Source organism: Oncorhynchus masou, unplaced genomic scaffold, assembly GCF_036934945.1.
Source record: "Oncorhynchus masou masou isolate Uvic2021 unplaced genomic scaffold, UVic_Omas_1.1 unplaced_scaffold_823, whole genome shotgun sequence".
Taxonomy (NCBI): Eukaryota; Metazoa; Chordata; class Actinopteri; order Salmoniformes; family Salmonidae; genus Oncorhynchus; species Oncorhynchus masou.
In genome coordinates, this window is record NW_027014708.1 from 68,481 (window position 1) to 80,620 (window position 12,140).

The following is a 12,140-nucleotide window of genomic DNA, read 5'->3' on the forward strand; positions in this document are numbered from 1 at the left end:
CTTTCTCCACTCCTTACTCTCTTTCTCCACTCATTACTCTCTCTTTCTGTCTTTCTCCACTCCTTACTCTCTTTCTCCACTCCTTACTCTCTCTCTCTCTCTTTCTCCACTCCTTACTCTCTCTTTCTCCACTCCTTACTCTCTCTTTCTGTCTTTCACTGTTTCTTTCTCTCTCTTTCTTTCTGTCTCTCTCTCAATTCAATTTCAATTCAATTCAAGGGGCTTTATTGGCATGGGAAACATATGTTAACATTGCCAAAGCAAATTAAGTAGATAATATACAAAAGGGAAATAAACAATTAAACTTTACAGTAAATATTACACATACTATCCTTCCTTTTCCCTGGAACTTCTGTATCACTGATCTTGAATAAGCTTTTACGTATCGTATTTATTTATTTTAATTAGCACCGTTCTGTAGACCTTGCCCCGCCCACATCCGTTCCACGCATCGACAGGGGTCGGAGGTGAAGGAAATACTAATACCTGCAACCAAATACAACATACATTTCATCAATATTGAAATAAAATGTGTAAATAAGACGCATTAAACACATCTGTAAAACCACGATGAGGACACATAGACCCACCTACCTAATCATTGGGTACATCGTACGAGAAACATCAGAGTAATCATGGACATTTGATAATGTAGATAACATGGGTGGTGGAACACGTAATCATGTCATTTATTTGGGATCGTTTTCCTGTGTGTGGGTGGCAGAGATATTCACACTTCATCATGTTGTTGCACTGTGTGCATCCTCTGCATTTATAGCTACCATTTGGAAGAGGGCGTAAAAGAGCCTGGCTGGTTTTCTTTTGTGGTTGGCAGTTGGCATGGACTAATTTATCGCGTAAATTGCGACCTCTTCTACACACAATAAGTGGTGGACTTGTAAATTCCGCCGGCAAAAATGGGTCCGATGTTATAATGTGCCACTTTGACCGCAACTCCCATTTTTCGCGAGTTCAAAGTTTATGTCGTTGTGAACATTACGGAGTGTTCTTTAGCTTTAGCGGGTCTTGGTTTGCAGCAGTTCATCTCGTGTTTTTCCCAATGCCAAATGAAGTGCTTCATCCACACACATAATTGTGTTTCTGTCCTGGAGCCCTGTGGGGTGTGTTTGTGAACAGAGCTCCGGGAGCAGCTTGCTGAGGGGCTCTTCTCCATGTTTATTTCTCAATAGGTGATGGATTTGTTATGGAATGTCTTGACCTCTTATTTAGTACGGAGTAGTTATTTCCACCTTTATCCGTAGATTTAGTATTACCTAAGGCCGGTTAGCTCAGTTGGTTAGAGCGTCGTGCTAATAACGAGAAGGTCGCGGGTTCGATACCCGTACTGGCCAGATAACTTAGTTTTTACCCTACTGTGTATGTCTACAGTGTCTCACAACTCTATTGATTGGGGTTTACAATGTGCATTTTAAATTAGTAGTATGAGTTGTCGATTGTTGGATCATTGTGGAGTGACATTTTAATGTAGGAGTTTTTTTTTTCATTGTAGGAGTTTTCATTCGTTTTTTATTATACAAGGAAGGGAGGAGGACAGGGACTTCATGGACTAAGAGACAGAGGGACAGAATGGTGAAGAAACAGATAGACGGGTCCATCAATCATTTGATTCATTTATTATTTTTACACACACACACACACACACACACACACACACACACACACACACACACACACACACACACACACACACACACACACACACACACACACACACACACCAACCTTTCCCCTTGCTCACTTGGTCACTCATTAACTTGAGAAGGACATTAAGTACAGAGAGGTAAAGAGCCAACAGACAGCTGCACCCTCTCTCTTTCTCCACTCCTTACTCTCTCTTTCTCCACTCCTTACTCTCTCTTTCTGTCTTTTTCCACTCTTTCCTCTCTCTTTGTCTTTCTCCACTCCTTACTCTCTCTTTCTCCTCTCCTTACTCTCTCTTTCTGTCTTTCTCCACTCATTACTCTCTCGTTGTCCACTCCTTACTCTCTCTTTCTCCACTCCTTACTCTCTGTCTCTCTTTCTCCACTCCTTACTATCTCTTTCTCCACTCCTTACTCTCTGTCTGTCTTTCTCCACTCCTTACTCTCTCTTTCTCCACTCCTTACTCTCTCTCTCTGTCTTTCTCCACTCCTTACTCTCTCTTTCTCCATTCCTTACTCTCTCTTTCTCCACTCCTTACTCTCTCTTTCTAGCGTTCTCCACTCCTTACTCTCTCTTTCTGTATTTTTCCACTCTTTCCTCTCTCTTTGTCTTTCTCCACTCCTTACTCTCTCTTTCTCCTCTCCTTACTCTCTCTTTCCGTCTTTCTCCACTCATTACTCTCTCGTTGTCCACTCCCTACTCTCTCTTTCTCCACTCCTTACTCTCTCTTTCTCCACTCCTTACTCTCTGTCTCTCTTTCTCCACTCCTTACTCTCTCTTTCTCCACTCCTTACTCTCTCTCTCTGTCTTTCTCCACTCCTTACTCTCTCTCTTTCTGTCTTTTTCCACTCCTTACTCTCTCTTTATCTTTCTCCACTCCTTACACTCTCTCTCTGTCTTTCTCCACTCCTTACTTTCTCTTTCTCCACTCCTTACTCTCTCTTTCTGTCTTTCTCCACTCCTTACTCTCTCTTTCTCCTCTTCTTTCTCTCTCTTTCTCCACTCCTTACTCTCTGTCTCTCTTTCTCCACTCCTTACTATCTCTTTCTCCACTCCTTACTCTCTGTCTGTCTTTCTCCACTCCTTACTCTCTCTTTCTCCACTCCTTACTCTCTCTCTCTCTGTCTGTCTCCACTCCTTACTTTCTCTCTCTGTCTTTCTCCACTCCTTACTCTCTCTTTCTCCACTCATTACTCTCTCTTTCTGTCTTTCTCCACTCCTTACTCTCTTTCTCCACTCCTTACTCTCTCTCTTTCTCCACTCCTTACTCTCTCTCTCTGTCTGTCTCCACTCCTTACTCTCTCTCTCTGTCTTTCTCCACTCCTTACTCTCTCTTTCTCCACTCATTACTCTCTCTTTCTGTCTTTCTCCACTCCTTACTCTCTTTCTCCACTCCTTACTCTCTCTCTCTCTCTTTCTCCACTCCTTACTCTCTCTTTCTCCACTCCTTACTCTCTCTTTCTCCACTCCTTACTCTCTCTTTCTGTCTTTCACTGTTTCTTTCTCTCTCTTTCTTTCTGTCTCTCTCTCAATTCAATTTCAATTCAATTCAAGGGGCTTTACTGGCATGGGAAACATATGTTAACATTGCCAAAGCAAATTAAGTAGATAATATACAATAGGGAAATAAACAATTAAACTTTACAGTAAATATTACACATACTATCCTTCATTTTCCCTGGAACTTCTGTATCACTAATCTTGAATAAGCTTTTACGTATCGTATTTATTTATTTTAATTAGCACCGTTGTGTAGACCTAGCCCCGCCCACATCCGTTCCACGCATCGACAGGGGTCGGAGGTGAAGGAAATACTAATACCTGCAACCAAATACAACATACATTTCATCAATATTGAAATAAAATGTGTAAATAAGACGCATTAAACACATCTGTAAAACCACGATGAGGACACATAGACCCACCTACCTAATCATTGGGTACATCGTACGAGAAACATCAGAGTAATCATGGACATTTGATAATGTAGATAACATGGGTGGTGGAACACGTAATCATGTCATTTATTTGGGATCGTTTTCCTGTGTGTGGGTGGCAGAGATATTCACACTTCATCATGTTGTTGCACTGTGCGCATCCTCTGCATTTATAGCTACCATTTGGAAGAGGGCGTAAAAGAGCCTGGCTGGTTTTCTTTTGTGGTTGGCAGTTGGCATGGACTAATTTATCGCGTAAATTGCGACCTCTTCTACACACAATAAGTGGTGGACTTGTAAATTCCGCCGGCAAAAATGGGTCCGATGTTATAATGTGCCACTTTGACCGCAACTCCCATTTTTCGCGAGTTCAAAGTTTATGTCGTTGTGAACATTACGGAGTGTTCTTTAGCTTTAGCGGGTCTTGGTTTGCAGCAGTTCATCTCGTGTTTTTCCCAATGCCAAATGAAGTGCTTCATCCACACACATAATTGTGTTTCTGTCCTGGAGCCCTGTGGGGTGTGTTTGTGAACAGAGCTCCGGGAGCAGCTTGCTGAGGGGGCTCTTCTCCATGTTTATTTCTCAATAGGTGATGGATTTGTTATGGAATGTCTTGACCTCTTATTTAGTACGGAGTAGTTATTTCCACCTTTATCCGTAGTTTTAGTATTACCTAAGGCCGGTTAGCTCAGTTGGTTAGAGCGTCGTGCTAATAACGCGAAGGTCGCGGGTTCGATACCCGTACTGTCCAGATAACTTTGTTTTTACCCTACTGTGTATGTCTACAGTGTCTCACAACTCTATTGATTGGGGTTTACAATGTGCATTTTAAATTAGTAGTATGAGTTGTCGATTGTTGGATCATTGTGGAGTGACATTTTAATGTAGGAGGTTTTTTTTTTCATTGTAGGAGTTTTCATTCGTTTTTTATTATACAAGGAAGGGAGGAGGACAGGGACTTCATGGACTAAGAGACAGAGGGACAGAATGGTGAAGAAACAGATAGACGGGTCCATCAAACATTTGATTCATTTATTATTTACACACACACACACACACACACACACACACACACACACACACACACACACACACACACACACACACACACACACACACACACACACACACACACACACACACACACACACACACACACACACACACACACCAACCTTTCCCCTTGCTCACTTGGTCACTCATTAACTTGAGAAGGACATTAAGTACAGAGAGGTAAAGAGCCAACAGACAGCTGCACCCTCTCTCTTTCTCCACTCCTTACTCTCTCTTTCTCCACTCTCTCTTTCTGTCTTTTTCCACTCTTTCCTCTCTCTTTGTCTTTCTCCACTCCTTACTCTCTCTTTCTCCTCTCCTTACTCTCTCTTTCTGTCTTTCTCCACTCATTACTCTCTCGTTGTCCACTCCTTACTCTCTCTTTCTCCACTCCTTACTCTCTCTTTCTCCACTCCTTACTCTCTGTCTCTCTTTCTCCACTCCTTACTATCTCTTTCTCCACTCCTTACTCTCTGTCTGTCTTTCTCCACTCCTTACTCTCTCTTTCTCCACTCCTTACTCTCTCTCTCTGTCTTTCTCCACTCCTTACTCTCTCTTTCTCCATTCCTTACTCTCTCTTTCTCCACTCCTTAATCTCTCTTTCTAGCGTTCTCCACTCCTTACTCTCTCTTTCTGTCTTTTTCCACTCTTTCCTCTCTCTTTGTCTTTCTCCACTCCTTACTCTCTCTTTCTCCTCTCCTTACTCTCTCTTTCTGTCTTTCTCCACTCATTACTCTCTCGTTGTCCACTCCTTACTCTCTCTTTCTCCACTCCTTACTCTCTCTTTCTCCACTCCTTACTCTCTGTCTCTCTTTCTCCACTCCTTACTATCTCTTTCTCCACTCCTTACTCTCTGTCTGTCTTTCTCCACTCCTTACTCTCTCTTTCTCCACTCCTTACTCTCTCTCTCTGTCTTTCTCCACTCCTTACTCTCTCTCTCTGTCTTTCTCCACTCCTTACTCTCTCTTTATCTTTCTCCACTCCTTACACTCTCTCTCTCTGTCTTTCTCCACTCCTTACTTTCTCTTTCTCCACTCCTTACTCTCTCTTTCTGTCTTTCTCCACTCCTTACTCTCTCTTTCTCCTCTCCTTTCTCTCTCTTTCTGTCTTTCTCCACTCCTTACTCTCTCTCTCTCTGTCTGTCTCCACTCCTTACTTTCTCTCTCTGTCTTTCTCCACTCCTTACTCTCTCTTTCTCCACTCATTACTCTCTCTTTCTGTCTTTCTCCACTCCTTACTCTCTTTCTCCACTCCTTACTCTCTCTCTTTCTCCACTCCTTACTCTCTCTCTCTGTCTGTCTCCTATCCTTACTCTCTCTCTCTGTCTTTCTCCACTCCTTACTCTCTTTCTCCACTCATTACTCTCTCTTTCTGTCTTTCTCCACTCCTTACTCTCTTTCTCCACTCCTTACTCTCTCTCTCTCTCTTTCTCCACTCCTTACTCTCTCTTTCTCCACTCCTTACTCTCTCTTTCTGTCTTTCACTGTTTCTTTCTCTCTCTTTCTTTCTGTCTCTCTCTCAATTCAATTTCAATTCAATTCAAGGGGCTTTATTGGCATGGGAAACATATGTTAACATTGCCAAAGCAAATTAAGTAGATAATATACAAAAGGGAAATAAACAATTAAACTTTACAGTAAATATTACACATACTATCCTTCCTTTTCCCTGGAACTTCTGTATCACTGATCTTGAATAAGCTTTTACGTATCGTATTTATTTATTTTAATTAGCACCGTTCTGTAGACCTTGCCCCGCCCACATCCGTTCCACGCATCGACAGGGGTCGGAGGTGAAGGAAATACTAATACCTGCAACCAAATACAACATACATTTCATCAATATTGAAATAAAATGTGTAAATAAGACGCATTAAACACATCTGTAAAACCACGATGAGGACACATAGACCCACCTACCTAATCATTGGGTACATCGTACGAGAAACATCAGAGTAATCATGGACATTTGATAATGTAGATAACATGGGTGGTGGAACACGTAATCATGTCATTTATTTGGGATCGTTTTCCTGTGTGTGGGTGGCAGAGATATTCACACTTCATCATGTTGTTGCACTGTGTGCATCCTCTGCATTTATAGCTACCATTTGGAAGAGGGCGTAAAAGAGCCTGGCTGGTTTTCTTTTGTGGTTGGCAGTTGGCATGGACTAATTTATCGCGTAAATTGCGACCTCTTCTACACACAATAAGTGGTGGACTTGTAAATTCCGCCGGCAAAAATGGGTCCGATGTTATAATGTGCCACTTTGACCGCAACTCCCATTTTTCGCGAGTTCAAAGTTTATGTCGTTGTGAACATTACGGAGTGTTCTTTAGCTTTAGCGGGTCTTGGTTTGCAGCAGTTCATCTCGTGTTTTTCCCAATGCCAAATGAAGTGCTTCATCCACACACATAATTGTGTTTCTGTCCTGGAGCCCTGTGGGGTGTGTTTGTGAACAGAGCTCCGGGAGCAGCTTGCTGAGGGGGCTCTTCTCCATGTTTATTTCTCAATAGGTGATGGATTTGTTATGGAATGTCTTGACCTCTTATTTAGTACGGAGTAGTTATTTCCACCTTTATCCGTAGATTTAGTATTACCTAAGGCCGGTTAGCTCAGTTGGTTAGAGCGTCGTGCTAATAACGCGAAGGTCGCGGGTTCGATACCCGTACTGGCCAGATAACTTTGTTTTTACCCTACTGTGTATGTCTACAGTGTCTCACAACTCTATTGATTGGGGTTTACAATGTGCATTTTAAATTAGTAGTATGAGTTGTCGATTGTTGGATCATTGTGGAGTGACATTTTAATGTAGGAGTTTTTTTTTTCATTGTAGGAGTTTTCATTCGTTTTTTATTATACAAGGAAGGGAGGAGGACAGGGACTTCATGGACTAAGAGACAGAGGGACAGAATGGTGAAGAAACAGATAGACGGGTCCATCAATCATTTGATTCATTTATTATTTTTACACACACACACACACACACACACACACACACACACACACACACACACACACACACACACACACACACACACACACACACACACACACACACACACACACACACACACACACACACACACACACACACACACCAACCTTTCCCCTTGCTCACTTGGTCACTCATTAACTTGAGAAGGACATTAAGTACAGAGAGGTAAAGAGCCAACAGACAGCTGCACCCTCTCTCTTTCTCCACTCCTTACTCTCTCTTTCTCCTCTCCTTACTCTCTCTTTCTGTCTTTCTCCACTCATTACTCTCTCGTTGTCCACTCCTTACTCTCTCTTTCTCCACTCCTTACTCTCTCTTTCTCCACTCCTTACTCTCTGTCTCTCTTTCTCCACTCCTTACTATCTCTTTCTCCACTCCTTACTCTCTGTCTGTCTTTCTCCACTCCTTACTCTCTCTTTCTCCACTCCTTACTCTCTCTCTCTGTCTTTCTCCACTCCTTACTCTCTCTTTCTCCATTCCTTACTCTCTCTTTCTCCACTCCTCAATCTCTCTTTCTAGCGTTCTCCACTCCTTACTCTCTCTTTCTGTCTTTTTCCACTCTTTCCTCTCTCTTTGTCTTTCTCCACTCCTTACTCTCTCTTTCTCCTCTCCTTACTCTCTCTTTCTGTCTTTCTCCACTCATTACTCTCTCGTTGTCCACTCCCTACTCTCTCTTTCTCCACTCCTTACTCTCTCTTTCTCCACTCCTTACTCTCTGTCTCTCTTTCTCCACTCCTTACTATCTCTTTCTCCACTCCTTACTCTCTGTCTGTCTTTCTCCACTCCTTACTCTCTCTTTCTCCACTCCTTACTCTCTCTCTCTGTCTTTCTCAAGGAAGGGAGGAGCTTGACACTCCTTACTCTCTCTCTTTCTGTCTTTTTCCACTCCTTACTCTCTCTTTATCTTTCTCCACTCCTTACACTCTCTCTCTGTCTTTCTCCACTCCTTACTTTCTCTTTCTCCACTCCTTACTCTCTCTTTCTGTCTTTCTCCACTCCTTACTCTCTCTTTCTCCTCTCCTTTCTCTCTCTTTCTGTCTTTCTCCACTCCTTACTCTCTCTCTCTCTGTCTGTCTCCACTCCTTACTTTCTCTCTCTGTCTTTCTCCACTCCTTACTCTCTCTTTCTCCACTCATTACTCTCTCTTTCTGTCTTTCTCCACTCCTTACTCTCTTTCTCCACTCCTTACTCTCTCTCTTTCTCCACTCCTTACTCTCTCTCTCTGTCTGTCTCCTATCCTTACTCTCTCTCTCTGTCTTTCTCCACTCCTTACTCTCTTTCTCCACTCATTACTCTCTCTTTCTGTCTTTCTCCACTCCTTACTCTCTTTCTCCACTCCTTACTCTCTCTCTCTCTTTCTCCACTCCTTACTCTCTCTTTCTCCACTCCTTACTCTCTCTTTCTGTCTTTCACTGTTTCTTTCTCTCTCTTTCTTTCTGTCTCTCTCTCAATTCAATTTCAATTCAATTCAAGGGGCTTTATTGGCATGGGAAACATATGTTAACATTGCCAAAGCAAATTAAGTAGATAATATACAAAAGGGAAATAAACAATTAAACTTTACAGTAAATATTACACATACTATCCTTCCTTTTCCCTGGAACTTCTGTATCACTGATCTTGAATAAGCTTTTACGTATCGTATTTATTTATTTTAATTAGCACCGTTCTGTAGACCTTGCCCCGCCCACATCCGTTCCACGCATCGACAGGGGTCGGAGGTGAAGGAAATACTAATACCTGCAACCAAATACAACATACATTTCATCAATATTGAAATAAAATGTGTAAATAAGACGCATTAAACACATCTGTAAAACCACGATGAGGACACATAGACCCACCTACCTAATCATTGGGTACATCGTACGAGAAACATCAGAGTAATCATGGACATTTGATAATGTAGATAACATGGGTGGTGGAACACGTAATCATGTCATTTATTTGGGATCGTTTTCCTGTGTGTGGGTGGCAGAGATATTCACACTTCATCATGTTGTTGCACTGTGTGCATCCTCTGCATTTATAGCTACCATTTGGAAGAGGGCGTAAAAGAGCCTGGCTGGTTTTCTTTTGTGGTTGGCAGTTGGCATGGACTAATTTATCGCGTAAATTGCGACCTCTTCTACACACAATAAGTGGTGGACTTGTAAATTCCGCCGGCAAAAATGGGTCCGATGTTATAATGTGCCACTTTGACCGCAACTCCCATTTTTCGCGAGTTCAAAGTTTATGTCGTTGTGAACATTACGGAGTGTTCTTTAGCTTTAGCGGGTCTTGGTTTGCAGCAGTTCATCTCGTGTTTTTCCCAATGCCAAATGAAGTGCTTCATCCACACACATAATTGTGTTTCTGTCCTGGAGCCCTGTGGGGTGTGTTTGTGAACAGAGCTCCGGGAGCAGCTTGCTGAGGGGGCTCTTCTCCATGTTTATTTCTCAATAGGTGATGGATTTGTTATGGAATGTCTTGACCTCTTATTTAGTACGGAGTAGTTATTTCCACCTTTATCCGTAGATTTAGTATTACCTAAGGCCGGTTAGCTCAGTTGGTTAGAGCGTCGTGCTAATAACGCGAAGGTCGCGGGTTCGATACCCGTACTGGCCAGATAACTTTGTTTTTACCCTACTGTGTATGTCTACAGTGTCTCACAACTCTATTGATTGGGGTTTACAATGTGCATTTTAAATTAGTAGTATGAGTTGTCGATTGTTGGATCATTGTGGAGTGACATTTTAATGTAGGAGTTTTTTTTTTTCATTGTAGGAGTTTTCATTCGTTTTTTATTATACAAGGAAGGGAGGAGGACAGGGACTTCATGGACTAAGAGACAGAGGGACAGAATGGTGAAGAAACAGATAGATGGGTCCATCAATCATTTGATTCATTTATTATTTACACACACACACACACACACACACACACACACACACACACACACACACACACACACACACACACACACACACACACACACACACACACACACACACACACACACACACACACACACACACACACACACACACACACACACACACACACACACCAACCTTTCCCCTTGCTCACTTGGTCACTCATTAACTTGAGAAGGACATTAAGTACAGAGAGGTAAAGAGCCAACAGACAGCTGCACCCTCTCTCTTTCTCCACTCCTTACTCTCTCTTTCTCCACTCCTTACTCTCTCTTTCTGTCTTTTTCCACTCTTTCCTCTCTCTTTGTCTTTCTCCACTCCTTACTCTCTCTTTCTCCTCTCCTTACTCTCTCTTTCTGTCTTTCTCCACTCATTACTCTCTCGTTGTCCACTCCTTACTCTCTCTTTCTCCACTCCTTACTCTCTGTCTCTCTTTCTCCACTCCTTACTATCTCTTTCTCCACTCCTTACTCTCTGTCTGTCTTTCTCCACTCCTTACTCTCTCTTTCTCCACTCCTTACTCTCTCTCTCTGTCTTTCTCCACTCCTTACTCTCTCTTTCTCCATTCCTTACTCTCTCTTTCTCCACTCCTTACTCTCTCTTTCTAGCGTTCTCCACTCCTTACTCTCTCTTTCTGTCTTTTCCACTCTTTCCTCTCTCTTTGTCTTTCTCCACTCCTTACTCTCTCTTTCTCCTCTCCTTACTCTCTCTTTCCGTCTTTCTCCACTCATTACTCTCTCGTTGTCCACTCCCTACTCTCTCTTTCTCCACTCCTTACTCTCTCTTTCTCCACTCCTTACTCTCTGTCTCTCTTTCTCCACTCCTTACTCTCTCTTTCTCCACTCCTTACTCTCTCTCTCTGTCTTTCTCCACTCCTTACTCTCTCTCTTTCTGTCTCTGTCTTTTCCACTCCTTACTCTCTCTCTCTCTTTTTCCTTTATCTTTTCTTTCCACTCCTTACACTCTCTCTCTGTCTTTCTCCACTCCTTACTTTCTCTTTCTCCACTCCTTACTCTCTCTTTCTGTCTTTCTCCACTCCTTACTCTCTCTTTCTCCTCTCCTTTTCTCTCTTTCTCCACTCCTTACTCTCTGTCTCTCTTTCTCCACTCCTTACTATCTCTTTCTCCACTCCTTACTCTCTGTCTGTCTTTCTCCACTCCTTACTCTCTCTTTCTCCACTCCTTACTCTCTCTCTCTCTGTCTGTCTCCACTCCTTACTTTCTCTCTCTGTCTTTCTCCACTCCTTACTCTCTCTTTCTCCACTCATTACTCTCTCTTTCTGTCTTTCTCCACTCCTTACTCTCTCTTTCTCCACTCCTTACTCTCTCTCTTTTCTCCACTCCACCATTACTCTCTCTTTCTCTCTCTTTCTCCACTCCTTACTCTCTCTTTCTCCACTCCTTACTCTCTCTTTCTCCACTCCTTACTCTCTCTTTCTGTCTTTCACTGTTTCTTTCTCTCTCTTTCTAACTTTCTGTCTCTCTCTCAATTCAATTTCAATTCAATTCAAGGGGCTTTACTGGCATGGGAAACATATGTTAACATTGCCAAAGCAAATTAAGTAGATAATATACA

General features: G+C 42.5%; 4 non-coding genes across 4 annotated transcripts; all 4 read left to right on the top strand.

Annotated features, from left to right (window-relative positions):
- The first annotated feature begins 1,278 nt into the window (after positions 1 to 1,278).
- Positions 1,279 to 1,352, top strand: trnai-aau (transfer RNA isoleucine (anticodon AAU)). The gene has a single exon. It is a non-coding gene; the product is annotated as a tRNA-Ile (tRNA).
- A 2,924-nt stretch (positions 1,353 to 4,276) lies between these two features.
- On the top strand, positions 4,277 to 4,350 carry trnai-aau (transfer RNA isoleucine (anticodon AAU)). Its single transcript has one exon. It is a non-coding gene; the product is annotated as a tRNA-Ile (tRNA).
- Positions 4,351 to 7,256: 2,906 nt separating this feature from the next.
- On the top strand, positions 7,257 to 7,330 carry trnai-aau (transfer RNA isoleucine (anticodon AAU)). Its single transcript has one exon. It is a non-coding gene; the product is annotated as a tRNA-Ile (tRNA).
- Positions 7,331 to 10,183: 2,853 nt separating this feature from the next.
- Positions 10,184 to 10,257, top strand: trnai-aau (transfer RNA isoleucine (anticodon AAU)). The gene has a single exon. It is a non-coding gene; the product is annotated as a tRNA-Ile (tRNA).
- The last annotated feature ends 1,883 nt before the right edge of the window (positions 10,258 to 12,140 follow it).